The following is a 16902-nucleotide window of genomic DNA, read 5'->3' on the forward strand; positions in this document are numbered from 1 at the left end:
CTGCTATGAATCGCTTTTGACGCTGTTTGCGTGGTCCCATAGTGAAATCACGCAAGTCAGCACCATCAGTAAGTAAAGTTAGGTGTTGCTTAATTTCTGCCAGTGTGGAAGTTTGTAGCCATTGAAGGCATAATTTGCCCACACTGTAGGTGGTTATTATCCCTGGGTGATGTCTTTGAGGATATCTAGGGTCTGGCCTTGTCATTTTGAACCCCTGTGTTTTGTTCAGGAATCTGTCTTGACAGTTATTAGTATCTGTGGGCCAGATCAACCACTGTTTCCAATCTGGATGTGTTCTGTTTTGGTTTAATACATAATTTACGTCTATCTCTTCTTCTGTGGAGCTATTGCTGAACATTGTTGGCTTTGGAATAGACGGTTTATTTAAGTCTTTAATTTTGGCTAGGCCAAGACAGGTGGTTTGTTGAACAGTGTCATTTAAAAATATAATTTGTTCTGGGATCATGCAGGCTCTAAACAAAGATTCTATACCCTGTACTTGCCATTCTTTTGTGCCCCAAACAATTTTCAATTCAACATTTTTGTCCCAATAATCAAAACCAAAAGTATTCATTTGTTCAAAGAATGAGTCTGAATATATCAATTTCGTGTTTGTTATCATGGTCTTCATCCCGGTCTTATTTGACAATTTGAAATAAAAAGTTTCAGCATTACTTATGTTAAAACCTGAAAAATATGAATATTTGTCGTAAACGGTTCTTGAGCTTCCTTTTGGAGGGGTTGCACAATGTTCCCATTGATTATAATTTAAAACATTTCTAGGTTGTGCAGATCTGTGCAAAAAAATGGTTGCCATAGTGGTTATAACAGTACATACTATCATAATTTGTAGAACCCTGCAAATAATCATGTTTGGTAAATTTAGCAGACATTACTAAGTCAGACATCATATTATTAATGCTTTCGAAGTCCCAATCATCAGCAAATGAGCTTGGTTTTACAAAGTCACTCAAAGAGATCTTAATTTGGTGTGGATATTTCAGGATTTCAACCGGACCATATATTTCGTAGTCAGTGTTGTCCCATGCTACCCCACCCGGTATAGGATTGGCTGTGAAGTTGGCTGAAGAAAGTTCTCTTTTCTCGACGTGTGAAGATGTGTGTGGTTTGAGGATCAAGTTGATTTTCTGACTTGCTGTGTCCATTTTAGCATATTTTCCCTCAATGAAGCGTCCCAATGTTAGTATCATGATGAGCCAAAGTATGAGGATAAATGCACCAAAACCCACCCAAAATTCAAGCCATGGAGAAATCAGATATGTTTCTTTCAGTTGTTTCAAAAGTTCTTTAGCTTTATCTTTAAAGGTTTTTGATGATGGCTGTGTCTTTGATTCACTGAAGCCTTCAGAGGAATCATCTAAGTTTATGAAGTAGCCGGATGCAGTTCTGTCAATTGTTCCAATTGGTTCAGGATTACTGTTTCTTGCATTATCATTTGGTACTTCATTATAGATTGGTGTGTCTCTGCTAAATGTTTTTATTTGGGTTTTCAGAGGTCTATGTTCCATTGCATTGTTGCATAGTCCTTGTTGTTCTTCTGTAGGCGTTTCGAATGTGATGAGCCTCTTAGTTAGGACCTCTGTACTGGTAGCAAACCTTGGTGTTCTGCTACTTATTGGGAGTCCACTTGGCCTACTATTTGTTATCGGCCACATGATTGTGGTTTTACCAGGTCGATGGATACAACTCGGTTCTCCTTTTTACCAGCAAGTGGCGGTAGTACAACTGATCTTGTCCCGTTGACAGACAAGACAGGAACTGCTTTTCTGTAAGAAGGCCCAAATTCCTTCTTTACCGCGATCTTTTCTCTGACTAGATCCCCGACTTTTGGAATCCAGACAGGTCTTACTGGGACAGGTGGTGGTTCTTCAGTGGTTGTTGGCTGTTGTTTCAACTTTATGTTGCTCAGGTCTTTTCTTGTTTTGTTTAAGTCCTGCAAAATAGCCAAACGGTCTTTGATATCAAAGCTTTTTTCTTTCACCACTGAAGTCTGACTGTCAAGATCAGAGATTAGCATCCTAGTTCCAAATAATAATTCGTACGGACTGAATCCCTTCAGAGAATTTCTTGGCAAGTTATTTAGACTATGTTGGACACTTATTAGATGTTTGACCCACCCAGCTCCCGAACCTAATATCCTTTCCGTTATAGATTGCTTTATGCCTTGGTTTTTTCTTTACACCATCCCGTATCCCTCAGGAAGGAAGTGAGAAGATTCCCGCTGTGCTATGCTCATTTGGCCATGTTTCCCCTCAGGCTGGAGGGCTAGAGTGAAAACAATGGTCAAACGTAGCATGCTCTTAGCGTATATGCCATTTAGACTCGCAAATCTTGTGTAACAGTCCAGACGTCAGCCGAGTGCTGGTGATCTACATTATAAGTGGAAACTAGCCTGTATATGTTAATCGCAAGCCTTGCTTTTTACTCTTGATTTTTCCTGGAGTAAAACGACGAGGTATTAAACTGTTTCTCTCCCCACTGCGATCTCTGTTGCAGTTTGGGCAGTTTTTTACAAACATGGTGTGACGCAGGCTCATGCCTGGCCACCAGTACCGTGATTGTAATTCTTCCAGAGAATCTTTTAGTTTGAGGTGTCTGAGACCCTCGCCCATATGTGCGTCTGCGATTAACAAGTTTCTCCTGTCCATGTTTGGAATCACTCTATCCCCCACTCCAGGGATTCGAGCAAAAGGGACGGAGTTTGCATCGATTATGTATGTATAATTGAGTGGATAGTTGATCGGTAGCGCTGAGCAGTCGCCTTTTGATGACGTTTTCACCGCCAGCACTGTTTCACCGCCAATGTATTTTAATGTACGCTTTTTTCGAACTACGGGAGCCGATTTAGTGGCTGCCGCTGTGGCTGTTTCAGCCAATGAATTCCCTGCAACGTGAACGCCATCACGTTGATGACTCAGTGAGTGTGTCACGTGAGTCTTTGGTAGTTCTTTTTGTAAAAGAGCTATTTGTTCCCAGAGCAGTTTCTGCTTTATTGGTGCATCTGTGTCATCTTTGTAACCGTTTTGAATCCATGTCTGCAAATCCTTGTTATATGATTTGACGCAGTAATATGAATCTGACACTATAAGTGTCGGGAAATCGCGATCCGCATTATCTAGCGCCATTTTCAATGCTAATATTTCAGTCTGTTGTTCTGAATTAGTTTCTACTGAGTGTGTTTTTGTTAATAGAGGTTTTAGTTTACCTCCGCGCCACACTTCTTTTGTAATCCCACATGTGGGGTTGTATGCCTGTTCTCCCCAAACGGGGGGTTGAGCATGTCCGTCTGTATAAATTACACAGGCGTAATGGCTTAAAGGCAGAATGTCGATTGGCAGAGGGAATGTTCTTTCATATTCTAAATTTTCCATTTCTTCTAGTTCTGGATCAAAGTAATAGTATACTTTGTCCGTTGTGATTGAATTCACCCATTGTATCCATTCCGGATTCAATGTTGTTGTTGGTAAATTACACGGTGTTGTTAGTGCCTCAAAGGCTGATTCTGCTGTTCTGACTGTGATATGTCTACCGTCAGCTTGATCTTTTTCTCTAGCTATTGCGGTTTGAACTGCATGAAAAAATTCTTTGTTGCTGAATTTCTGTTCAGCTTCTGTGTACAAGTGTGATTTGAATGCAATTGGTACCTTTTCTCACTCAGAGGTCAGGTATGTGAATCCGCATCTCCCTGGGATGACTCGAATCACAAGATTGCGTGTGTTATCACGTGTTTCTAATTTTGTTTTAATTAACATGTCGGTTTGTAAGGATCTCAGAATTTCTGTGTGTATTTGAGTCCAATTGTTTCTTTTAAAATCTGGTTTTATCAGATCATAAAGGGGTTTGACCCTTTCTGCGTAATTTGCAATGTATGTTCTTCCGAAATTTAGGAAGCCTAGAATTGACTGTCGTTTTTTTAGTGTTCTAGGTGCTTGGAGGACGGCACATTTTTCTAGAAAATTGTCAGCCAGGCTTTTGCCTTCACTTGATAATTCATATCCTAAGAACAGGACTGTCAGATGGGCAATTCTGGATTTTTTAAAGTTGAATTTGTAACCCTCTGCTGCGAACCCAAGTATTATGGTGTTCACTCTCTTCAAGTGAGTCTCCAAGTCATCATCTGTTAAGTATATGTCGTCGACATACGATAATGCTTCGTCGTCATATATTGGTAGTAATTCTGTTACTCTCGCTGAGAATACTCCCGGGCTGTTCTTGTACCCCTGGGCTAACCGACAGAATTGTTTTGGAGTGCCATTTATTGAGAATGCAGACAAATATCTGCTCTCTGGTGCTATGTTTTGACAAAAGAATCCATTAGAGATGTCTAAGGTTGTTTTGTATTTTTTGCGCACTATGTTATTCATTAGTGCAGCACTATGTGAGTTTTGCACTGCAAAAGTTTTGCAACATGAGTTAAGGTGTCGGTAATCCAAAACTAGACGATATGAATTGTCTGGTTTGGAGACCGGAAACAAAGGGTTGTTCATTTGTGAGGTGCAAGTTTCAATCACCCCCTGGTATTCTAGCTGATCTAGAATTTCTTTTACCTGTTTTTTAGCTTCTTGCTTAATTGGGTACTGCCTTTGTGCAGTAGGTTGTGATTTTAACTGGATTTTGTGAGGAGGAGAGTCCTCATCCCATCCTACGTGATTTTTATATAAAGCAGGAGCTAGAGCTACTGCCCACTTTCTAGCAAGTGTATATTTTTTATGAATTGGGATGTGATTTGAGAAGGCAGGCATAATTATTTCTTCGCCATGAGGGCACTCCCTGACAAACTCTGGTGGCCAGTCTTTTTCAGCTAGAAGGATGTCATAGCCCTTGGAGAGATTATCCCAAAATAGTCCCCTTATTTTTCTAGTCTTATCCCCCTCTATATGTAATGTTATTTCGTATATTTTGTGAGGTTTGCTAACTCTGGTGTCTGCAGTTTCCACTTGAAGATATTCATTCGTGTCCACTGTCTCCAGATGATTCATAAGGACTTTGCGAGCTATGCTCACTTCTGCTGCGCTGTCTAGCATTGTCTGAGCCCATTCTCCGTTTTTCAGTTGTGTCCTCAGTATTCTCGGCATTGTTAACTACCTTGATACTGGCTACCTTCTTTTTTGGAAATTGTAATTTCTTTTTTAGCGGAGCAGGTTCCTTGTCTTTGGACTTGGCGTGCTCTTCTCTTTGTTCTGATCGTCCTCTTCTTTCCGATTTCTGCGAGGAAGTCTGAAAAGATTGAGAGGGACGTGTATCAATGTCTTGATATCTATCAGGCTTTTTTATATTATCCCTATTTCTAAGGTTATATCTTTTCCCAGAGGGGTCACTCTGAGGTGACCTGTGTCTTTGGTTCGGAGATTTTTCTCTTCGCCTAGGAGACCTAGCTCTGGACTGGAATTTCTTTAGGATTGGATTGTTTGTTTCCATCCCAGCTCTTTTTCTGTGATGTTGAGTTATTATAAAAAAATATTTTTTCAGGACTTTCAATCAGTTGTGGTTTTACTGGTATTCCACCTAAACTATCTCTACCTAGTTCCTCATAGGATTTTTCTAGGATTCTGGCAATTTCAGCTGGTTGGTCTGCTATATCTGTCTCCTTTAACCTCTGGCGGATCGCCACGTTTGCTGCTTCACCTTTTATGTTGGGTAATAATATAGCCGAGACCTGCTTGAAGTCTTTCAGTAATTTCATACCAAGAGTTAAAGCGGGTTCTGGACCATATTCGTCTTGAATTTGTTTTAGCACATCTGGTATTACCGAAATGGATGGAACACCGTGCGTTTTTGTGTAGATGGAAGCAAAGACTGTACCCCAAGTGTCACAGTCCTCAATGTGTGGTGCGATTCCCATTGGAAGACAGATAGTCAGAATCCTGTGTTTTTCTAATGGGGTGGTGTCAGGAAACACCGCCTCTATTTGGGTGATTTTCTGTGCCAACCAGAATGGTATTTGTTCCCGTGTAGCCGGTACTTTACCTAGGCAGGACTGTATGTTCTGTGGTGTAATTTTATTTGTGTTCCCCTGGTGAGGGGTCAGCTGTGGAATTTTAATCGCTGGCTGAATTGTTGAAGTCCGCATCACATACTGGACTAATTGTCTATGTATTTTTATTAGTTGTTTTAGCTGTGGTAAAAGGTTTGCTGCAGACATCCCATCGATGTCTGGATGTGGTGTGTATCCGGCTAGGACCGGCCACGTTGCTCCTGGTCTACCTAAAGGACCGAGCCTGGTGATGTGATTATTATGTTTTAGGGCGCCATCAAATAAGAGCAGGTGCTCTTGAAATTTGAGTGGTACTTCCACCTCCTCGAAAGGAGTGTACGTTTCAGGAGGTTCCTCTATTTTGTAATAGTGGAAGTACTTTGTTACAGCATTTGCTGCTGGAAAATGTATCCATGAATAGTATACCTCGGTCTGCCGATATTCGTGTGCCTCAATTACGAATATGACTGTACCACCTCTAGGTGTCAGTCCATTTTCTATAAGTTTTAAGGTTATAGATTTCCTTTTGATGACCGGGATGAGTATTATCTCCGGGTCTGCATTTTGTAGTGCAGTATCAGCTTCTGCTATGTCAGCTGCTAATCTAACTGCCTCTCTTTCTTCATCACTGTCTCCCATTTTACTGACAGGATGGTTATTTTGTTTGTTTGCAGATCAGGTTTCTTATGGAAACAAAGATTAGATGCACAATATTTCGGAACGGTGTATCCTTCAACGTTGACTAATACCAAGAACCATACATAGGAGTTTCCTCCTGCGAGGTCTGGCGGATATAACCTTTCACCCACTCCAGACGTCTTTGGAGTATAATGGGAAAAGGGGTCTGAGTGAGAAAGCACGACTGAGTTACTCTAAATGTCTTACGTTAGTTTTATCGCCCTTTCCAAACGCGTTGGGCGCCATGTAGTGTAGTTCCTATTATCCCAATAGGCTCTGCGCATTGGAATAATACCTTCAATAGTATAGGCCTAGACCAGACGTTAACTAGGTCTACTACTGTCGATATTAGACTTAAAGTTTTGGGTTTGCCAGCTAGCTCAGAGTTCACTAGAAACTTTCTCGAATGTTCAGGAAGGAATTAACTTCCCTGATTAGACAAGAAGGGATTTAGTTTCTGACAACCATAGAACATGACAACTTTGCTCTCCCCTAATCAAGAGTGTATCTCGAGAGTCGTGTGAACAAAAGGCAATTTATTTTACTCAGTCAGTACGTGCATTCTTAGTCTCATCAGATTGTAGAGAAAAGGAAGAGACGGGCGTGTTCAATAAAAGATGTTATTTATTGATCAGTCTCTTTTCTCGTACAAGAGAAATGGATCGATATTATTGCAATACTTATAGTTAAGTAAAGTGCATACATTAGAAGCAGAAGTATAAAATAATATTGTAAAAACATTGATATGGTTTCTAAGCCATATGAAGGTTTAAAATGAATAAAATATATTACATACACATATACATTTGACTAAACGTACTCAACTGGTGTTTCTAAATACGCCTACCCCGTGTACCTGACCTAAGTCTAATACGTGGGCGGGAATAGAAAGTTACAGTTTAAGTTAAGTTTGTTTTTGCCAAGTGACTGACTAAAGAATTCTCTGTGAGGGGTTATTCAGTTCTGTACCTGGAAGTTAGGATGAATGAGGGATGGTATCTCTCTTCTCTGCTCTCGATATTCCAGGCTGCCTGCGAGGGCTACCCGGAAACGCCGGTGCTGGATTTCTCGGCAGGAGAAAGCAGCGCGTCTCGTTCTCAGCGCGTCAGGAAGGCGGGGCTGCGCCAGCGGGGTCTGCTCTGCTCTGGGCTTCGGCAAGTCTGGCTGCTCCGTCTCATCACCACCGCGTGTGTTTGCATAGGGCAATATCGGTAATATTTATACCTTTAAGGTGCCGAGATTGACGTAAGGATGGACATAGATACGTCAATAAGGATGTCATACGACCAGGTCGTTAGCACATTCTTTTGCTGAAGTTCTCGATGAAATCAAAACAATGGCCGTAGGGTTTTTCCAGGTTGTCATAGGTTTGATTTGTTTTGAGAACTCCGTATGCCTTATCAGGGGCTGGAGGAATATCGCTTGTCTAATTAGATCGCAAGCGTTATGACCTAATCAGATAACACATTCCTGTGCCGTAGTGTGGCTTCGTCAGATAACGGTATCTGCATCATGGGGGTTTGCTGCCTCATGGGCTGACTGTTAGTTAACTTGTTGGTTTGTTAACCAGAATAGGGTCAGGAATAGGGGGATCGATTCAGAACCTATAGGAATACATCACAGAACAAACGTTTCACAGTCATAATTATTGACAGGCATTGCCTGAGTTACCTTCCAATATGGCTACTACCACACCTTAAAAATATATTTTTTTTTAAAGTAAATCATTGCTTTAGTCACACAAAGACAAGTATACAGTGCACCATAATTTACTCCGATATGCCACAGTTCCGCGGACTGCTACATGCTCCTCTTCCCTAGTCTTCTCCTGCCACTGCCTCACCAACCTTCCTGCACAGCAGGCACCCAAGGTTGGGTCCTCCTGATACCCGATCACTCGGTCCCATGAGATGCTGGTGTTTGTGGAAAGACCACAGCACCCACCCCACTCACTCTAAACCCACCCTACCCTACCCTTTTCTCCCATCTAGTCTACTACTCCCCTCTTAAGGTCGCTCACTTCCACATCCTCAGCCCCCAGTGAGCACACCGGCGATCTTAGGCAGGCAAAGTGCTATTAAAATAAGCAATATCATTTAAGATTCACTTCACGGTTTTATATAGCTCTTGTAGGGTAGCAACAACATGTTGCTTTTCCTCATGAATCTGCCATAGTAGAAGACACTTGTACCAAATCCCTTGTACACCGGCTTCATAATGTACTAAGAGTATGGCCCAAAGGGGATGTTTTGTCAACAAAAAAAAAAAAAGCGGCAAGAAAAAGGGGTTGAGTGATTGCCTATAGACAAAATTATAGTAAAAAGTACTCATCAAATTTTGTTTATAGTTGTACATGCCTTTTTAACAGAATGCCATATTTCTTCATTTAGTTTTAATAGCACAATGAGCTTGTCATAAGGCTACTTTAATGCATCTAGTTCAAACGTTAAAACAGGCTTAACCGGTACACTTAAGCATGTGTGTTTGCGTATGCAGGTCACAGATATAGAAAAGAAAGAAAGGGGAGCTCATTCTATGGAACAATGTGTATATGAGCAGTTTGCGGTCTAGGGGAGCCGAACCAGTTATCGTTTACGGAGATAGTCACAGGTATCACTGAACAAGACAATTTTCATGTTTTTTCATTTAAAAAAAACAAAAAACAGTAACTCTCAACATTCCGCAGTAGATAAGCCATGCACTAGATGTAGGTGCTTCTGAGCTCTTGCCAGAATTGCCTATGGTCAAATTATTCAACAGAAAAAACAAGAGTAAAAGCATAGTTGTTGCTGCACTTGCAAGGTACCCTTTTCCTCGGGTATATGGAGGGGCCTGATTGACGGACTATCTTAGTCGGGCCGACAAGATGCACACCATGGTGAATTCTTGAATTGCCACCCACTGTAAAGTAGGTTTTTACGTGGAGGTCATCAACGGGGGGGGGGGGAGTAAATTCTAGAAGAATCGCTCGCTTTCTCAACTCCAGCACTCGGATATCTTCTCCGACATTTGCTAATCAGGCCCAGGGCTGGAATGGTGGTCGTAAGATGGACTGTGCAGCTCAACTTACTCTTAAACTAGCCATAAGCATGCTTTCGGAGGAATGATTTTAATTATGATCATAATATGTTGATCTCAGCTGGTCTTCATCTGAGGGGACATCAGCATAACTGCCTCAATTCGGTCCAACATGTCACCCACCTTATAAAAATGTATGAACTAGCTCATAATCGGACACCGAAACTGTCCAAATTTGAGGGTCAGATTTATAGCAACATCTGTGATGAGTTTTATTTTCCACAAAAAAACCTAATTTTTGGTTTGAAGTAAACAAATGGAAAATCTTGTGCAACTTAACACTAATTCGACAGATATTGTATAGACTCGTGACAAGCCTTTATGTAGGAGTGCAACGTCACAGTCCTACGAAAGCTCACAGTTGACAATGAGTCATCAAAGCATTGCCACACACGAAGGGTTAGGAAGGTTACATTTGACTTTAAAAGGATACGAGCCAATTGAACCTAAGCAGCTTTGAAATATATGTCCAGCAGTACAATACTTGTGCGCGAATTTGAGAAATACACATGAGCATGCGAGTACACAACTTGAGAATGGTACAGAAAAATGCAAATCTTCGGCAGAATGCCATAGGCTGCAAAAACACAAATTCATTTGTAGAATTCTCCACAAAATAAGACATCTCTCACTGATACAAAACACCCAATTTCCAAATGTGGGATGCAGATTCGACCAGTTAGCATTTGAAATACGTTCTAAGAGACAGGGCCCCGGGAATAAGTTTTTCCAAGACGAGTGAGCAGCACAGAGCGAGAAAAAAATAATAAATAAAGTATGAAGCACGTCACACTGTTTAAAAAAAAATAAAAAAATAAAAAAAATAAAAGGGCCAGTACAGCACCAGAGCCATGCACATGCCCAACCGAGACACATGACAGAAGGTAATGGCTATGGACTTTATTTAAAAATCTATTCAAAAAACAAAAAATAAATATCCAATCAATAAAATTTAAAGAAATTCTCGATCAATTTGGTGATCAGTCCCTTCTATGTGGGCTTTCTTTACTATTCATTGTTCATTTCACCTATTTTAATTATTGTCATTCTTCAACTTAGCTATAGACTTTTTTCAAATTTATTGTACTTCCCTATGTATAGCGAGTTCATTATTATATAGGGGTCCCCTACTTTCAAAACAAGAGAATGTGCAGACAGCAAGGACTATTGACGTGGAAACAACAACTATCAGCACCAGTACTAAACACTAGTTGGATTAGGACCTTGGACACCTGACGATTTACTACGAATTACAAATAAATAGAAAACAATGACAATATGCAGCGATAATTCTCTCAAATTTCTGCAGATTTAAAGTAGCAAGTAGAATTGAAGTGGTGTTGATTGTCAATAGAACTCAGTGCATCACTTCGAGATCAGATGTGGGCTCAAGATTGCAAATAACAGAGGGAGACAGTAAGTGCTCCCTAGAATTCACCCATCTTGCCGAACAAACCTGAAACTTTAAAAAGTACTAATCAATATAGGATCTTTATTTGACAACAGTGGCCAGATGCCACTTAGGTACACCTAAAAAAAGGTAATAAAGAAGAGGTGGGATTGAGGCAGGGAGGGACCCAACACCCAGGGCAGAAATACTGTTCTAAGAAACCACTGTGCTATGCCTGTATCGGTAACAAAAACAGACCGAATTAATAAAGGGTTCAACCCGTGGCGAAAAATGTTGAGAAAGTGTGGATGTCGATTTTTTTATGTTTCACTAGTTGTCCTCTTTACAAAAAAATAAAATAAAAATAGTTTTAATCTCCATTTATGAGCTTTATCTGAAATTATACTCTCAGTGGGTTAGACCCTTTGGCAACATAACATTGATTTATTAAACCACAATTATGAGGTTTGCCATGACAGGAAACAACATTTTCACCACAATTTCTTGTTTGCAACTTTTTTCTGTGCCATTCCATATAAGACGAAATTATTATTTTCTTCATGGCTTTGAATTTGCAAAATATGGTCTCCATGTCACCTGTTTCATTGGTAAATATGGCTTTGAAGGGATTTTTGATGTTCAACATCGCCAAATAAATAAAGCGATATTACCATGTAGCCGCCAACATATTCTGGAGAAAAATGGTAAGAGCAATGTGTTTCAGGTACAGCCCGTCACACACATTTTCCTATGTACACTCCCTGTCAGTGCTTCCTCTATGAAAATTTAGCTCCACCTTCAAGGCTTCCAGGAACACTCCACTTAATTCCTTTCACAATAGTACCTTCTCATTTTCCACCACTCAGTCCTCCCAAAGTACTGGCTTTCAATTTGCCACCAAGCTGTCTTCATGATGGTAATTCGATAGAAGCATAAACCTATATCAGCCTTTTAAAACTTTGTAAGCATGACAGCAAAAGTATAGATTTCCAAGAGGTACTTCTTTTTCTTGTCTTCCACCATCACAGTCAGGATAAATGGAGTCCACCAGGTTATGGAAAATGCACAAGGATCGGCGCCTTAGCAGAAGGCATTGTTGAACCACTGACTCAAAGGACAGCCGATCCTATAAGAACATATCTATGTCTAATTAGACGCATATACATAAATATATATATTTATATACAGTATTATGTGCTGAGCGGTGATCTGATCACACTTTATTTTCCAACAGCAGATGACCTGTTAAAGCACTTTTGACCTCCTTGAGTGAAGGGCTTACTCCCAAGGGCTGGTGGGAGCGAATGCCGCAACAGAGGTCCTGAGCGGTGGAAGAACCAACACTAGATGCAGCTCAAGGTGGTTTGGGCGGGATTAGGAGGTTTTCATTTTCTGATCTTTGGTTCTGGTGAGGGTGTGGTGGAACAGGATATCAGGGAGGCACTCAGTGAATATCCCTAGGACTGCTTTATACACAAACATCAAACATGTATAGGGCTCTGGGTCGTGCGAATGTCTTGGCCGAGTCGTTGCACTAGGAGTGTGCCTAATGGGTTAGTGTTACAAAGAAGATCACTGAAAAGCATGAGAAGGTAGGAGTAATCTTTATTCTGTCACCTACTCTCCAGGACTGCCTGTAGAGGTGCCAACATTCTAAGTCAAACTCTAGTGGGGCATACCAAGAGGGGAAGGGTACAGGGGGGGGCAGAATGTACCACCCAAATATAAATATAGGAAAGAAGATTACAACAGTTAGTTTGTGCCAGTTCGAAGGAAAACAAGAGACTCTAGGTGGCTGCCTTGAGTAGCCGGTTGCCTCTTCAAGCTGCACTGATAGTGGGCATTAGGGATGAGCTGCAAAATTCAGAAGAGTCCAGGAAGATAAGCATGCGTTTACAAACCTCGGTGAAAGCATTAAAAATGCTACAAAAAAAAAAAAAAAAAAAAAAAAAAAAAAAAGAGAAGAAGGCCTCACCTAAAAGGAAATACGCCTGGAGGAAAAAATTGGCCTGAACACTGCATTCCTGCATCTGCCACGGTTATATTGAAGGCTTGCAGCAGAACAAGTATGAAATCGTAGACAGAAAAAAAATGTCAAACTTCGAAGCAGTATAGCTTGAGGCCTCAATCATTAGAAGTCAGCATAACTTTGAAAATGAGTCAGCCCCTATAACCAGCCTGGACATACAATAGTGAAAATACTGTGTAGTTTACAGGAACCAGACATTTCAGGAAAAGAAAATCACTGGTGGTCCTATGACACACTCTTTACACTGCTCTTATGTTCTTGGATAGTAGTCAAAGTCGGCGGGATCTGAGGGGCACGACATGCCCATACTTTTTTCATTCAATAATAACAGTTCCCTGACAGAGACGTTTTAAGGCATGGGCAAAGTGGGCTCTGGCCCAGGGCCACCACCATCCCAGAGGCCCCAGTGTTAGGCTTCTGTGACAGTCCTAGGCTTTAAAGAGGTTTAATAAAAAGCTATTTGTTTACTTATTTTCGTTTGTATTGGCCAATCCAGGATGCCCACACATTTCAGTCTCTTCCTGAGGAATGATGCTGGTTAAACCAAAGTACCCATTAGGTTCTGGTTAGATTCAGCAAGCGTTTAACATTTCAAAGTGTATAAGACCAGCTCAATTGCACTGCTCTTTGTCTTTATACCATATGCAACATGTTTACGGTGTAGTACAGATTGGCATTGTGTCCTCATTCTTTTTAGAGCTACTGACAGACAGGTGCAATCACCGCCTAATACCACCGACCAGACTGAGTGCCAGCCCCACACAGAAGGGGGATTGCAGTTAACAAAATCTCCCATCAGCACTGTATGCTTGAATGAATGACAAACTACACCACATTGTGGGTAGAAGGTTTGGACGAACTACTAGTCTATCTTCTTTTTTGGTGCAGTCCAATGGAAGACAGCTTTCCTTGAGGTAGGGCCCCAGGGTAGCCTACAGGTATAGGCCAGATGTCAAAGTGCATAGCAGCATTATATGCTCCATTCTTGACTGCACCAACCATGTGGCGCCGCTGCTAGGCCAGTGCAGTCACAGAATGGTGCCAACTTGGGAATACCTGTTCCTTGCACAGCAGGGACTGGATTGCATTAAACAAAAATGCACCCTCCATATGTACAGACCCAAAAGATGAGACACCAGTCCACTGCAACATCTGCAGCAGGTTTGTCCACACCACTCATCTTTCTGCTTCACTGGTGCTGGTCAACCAGAAGGAAACTGTGTTGCAGGGCTGTGACCAGAGGTAGGCTGGCCAAGGAAGCGGGTTGACAACGTAATGATAGAGTTAAAAATGTATAATAAATTCAGATTTGTTGCGAGCAGGAAGGGCCAAATTAGGTTTTGCCCCCCTCCAAAATCCTTATGACTTCGCAAAGTTCCCCAACTTTTTGCAAAAATACAACTGTCACAGGAGGGTTAATTTTGAGAGGTGAAATGCTTCCGCTAAAATGTTAGGCATGGAGTTTCCTGTGCTGTGAAACAAAGGGAGGGGTAGACAGCAAAAACAAACCTTCTTGCCAGGGTGCCTGCAAGAAATGTAAATGGACACAACTGGTTAATCTGCAAATGTAAAGGGAGCTTGGAAGCCAGTATTGGCTTTAATTGATGGAATCACCTGAAGCTTACTGATGATCCTGAGCAGTATTGCAAGGGAGTTACCAGCTGAGCATTCTAGTGTATGCCTTTGAAGAACAATTACAAATGTACAAAACACACTATGTGCAATCTGAGACCGAAAAAAGTCTATAGAATAGTTTGCTTTTTTAGCCTCACCTTTGACCCCGCCCCTACAGGCATTCACCAGACCCACTTTGCGCACAACATCACAGTTCTCATACTTTTTTTTAAATGCACTTCGACCACTGGTCTTGGCTCTTGAGTACTTTCTGAGCAGTCTGTCTCTAAAAGCACTACTTACGATTGTTCAGATCTCTTTATATACCAAATAAACGCATAATAAAAAACACATATATATGTATATACACACACACTCGCCAAGCGCAGAAATGCACGAGTGCGCCAGTCCCAAATCCAGTTGAAAGAGGATTTATTAGATCAGCATAGGAGCCAAAAAAGATACCCTACGTGTTTCAGTGATGTCATTTGAGATGTCACTGACCATGTCATGAATGATGTAATATGTGACATCATCAGCAGTGGATTGCGGGCGCGCGAGTTATAGTGAGTCCAACTAACTATAACGTGGGAATTTCAATGGTTTTGTAGGAGTAAAATGTTCAGCTAACTATAACTGGTGTGAAACGTTATGGTTTTTTCAGTGAATATATATATATATATATATATATATATATATATATATATATATATATATATATATATATATATATACATACACACACACACACACACACATCTCGCGCTTCAACACAGCATCAGGAATAACAAGCGCTATATAAATGCAAACTGTTTCCCTCTTATCCCTCGGCTATCCTTCTCAGTCCAAATAACTGACTAACCTATCCACCACTCAAATTACTTTCATATTTCAGTATTCAACACTAATTCTTTATGTGTTCCGGAGTAGCAAGCTACTCGCCGAAAAAGCACTTCGACACCTCGTCAGGGGTAGTAAGCACTATATAAATGAAATTACAATACCTTTCAATTTAAAGAAGTAAATGTCCTGCCAATTTAAAGCGCTGCCCGTACTAAATGAAGTGGCTCAGTCCCCAATGTATACTACATGCAGTTAATCCACTCCCTTTCACAATAGATTAGGCAAAGGCCCTTAAACATTAAAGTGCCACGCAATGTTCAAGTTAGGGGAACTGAAACCATTCTATTCGTTAAACATGCAATACCAATAGCAGGAAAGAATAGGGAACTAAAATTCCCTGCAAAGGAAGCGCCCGAAATAGCCTTCTTAAGGTGCCAGTGAAATGCCTGTCAGTCCAGAATTCCTTGGCGTCGCCTCCTCTTTCATGACCTTTGACCTATCCTCACAGGAGCCACTTCCCTACAGCTGCCCACATGAACTAAAACTACACTTGAAAAACACAGTATTTTGAAACGAGGCCTGTGGCAATCACCATGACCGAGTTTCCTAATCATTAGGTAGAAAAGCCCTCTTGCGACTAAGCGGATCTTGTGAAAGACATTAAGGTGTTTACACAGTGGGCGTGGCTGCTCTCGGATGGTCAGCCCAGGTCACACCCAACAGCTCCACAAGCGGCGCTCCCTCTGTAGCCCTGAGGAAAGTTTCTAACGAACGACTCGACTCCTGTGCAGGTAGAAGACTTTAACCTGCCTTAGTTTCGTCCAATTATGTACGGGGTTTTAAGCGCTACAACATTTAGGCGCTTCAGTAAAAATACATAATGAAGATAATCACTGAGCGGGTCGGAAATACCAGTCGGGGGCCTGAAGATGGCAGATTTGAAGGAAAGTTGCAATTAAGCAGCCCCTAGGGAAGGTATCTGTTTGTCAGTCTGTCTTTATTACGATGGACTCGGGAGTTTTAAGCTTCTGAAGGGAGAGCCTTTAAGAATTCTTTTTGTCGGGGGTGAACTTGAGAGCTGCGGGGAAGGCGGAGTGGGGGAGGGGAATCAATTCGTCCTGCAGCCTCCTGAAATGGACGTTGGACGGGTTACACGTTTGCTCCCAGCTCAAGGGTTCTTGGGTCACAAAAAAAAAAAAAAGAAGAAGAGGATTTACATTATGAAGAACACAGTCTATTACTTTCACTCTGGCACCAAGCAGTCTAAATCTAAAC

The 16902-nt window shown here is 41.3% G+C and overlaps 1 protein-coding gene across 1 annotated transcript in view; it reads right to left on the bottom strand.

The window, feature by feature from the left end:
• ANXA11 (annexin A11) overlaps positions 1 to 16902 on the bottom strand; it is a 132063-nt gene that overhangs the window by 114498 nt on the left and 663 nt on the right. The gene's annotated exons all lie outside the window — the stretch shown is intronic.

This window comes from Lissotriton helveticus, chromosome 5_1 (assembly GCF_964261635.1).
Source record: "Lissotriton helveticus chromosome 5_1, aLisHel1.1, whole genome shotgun sequence".
In the NCBI taxonomy this organism is placed as follows: domain Eukaryota; kingdom Metazoa; phylum Chordata; class Amphibia; order Caudata; family Salamandridae; genus Lissotriton; species Lissotriton helveticus.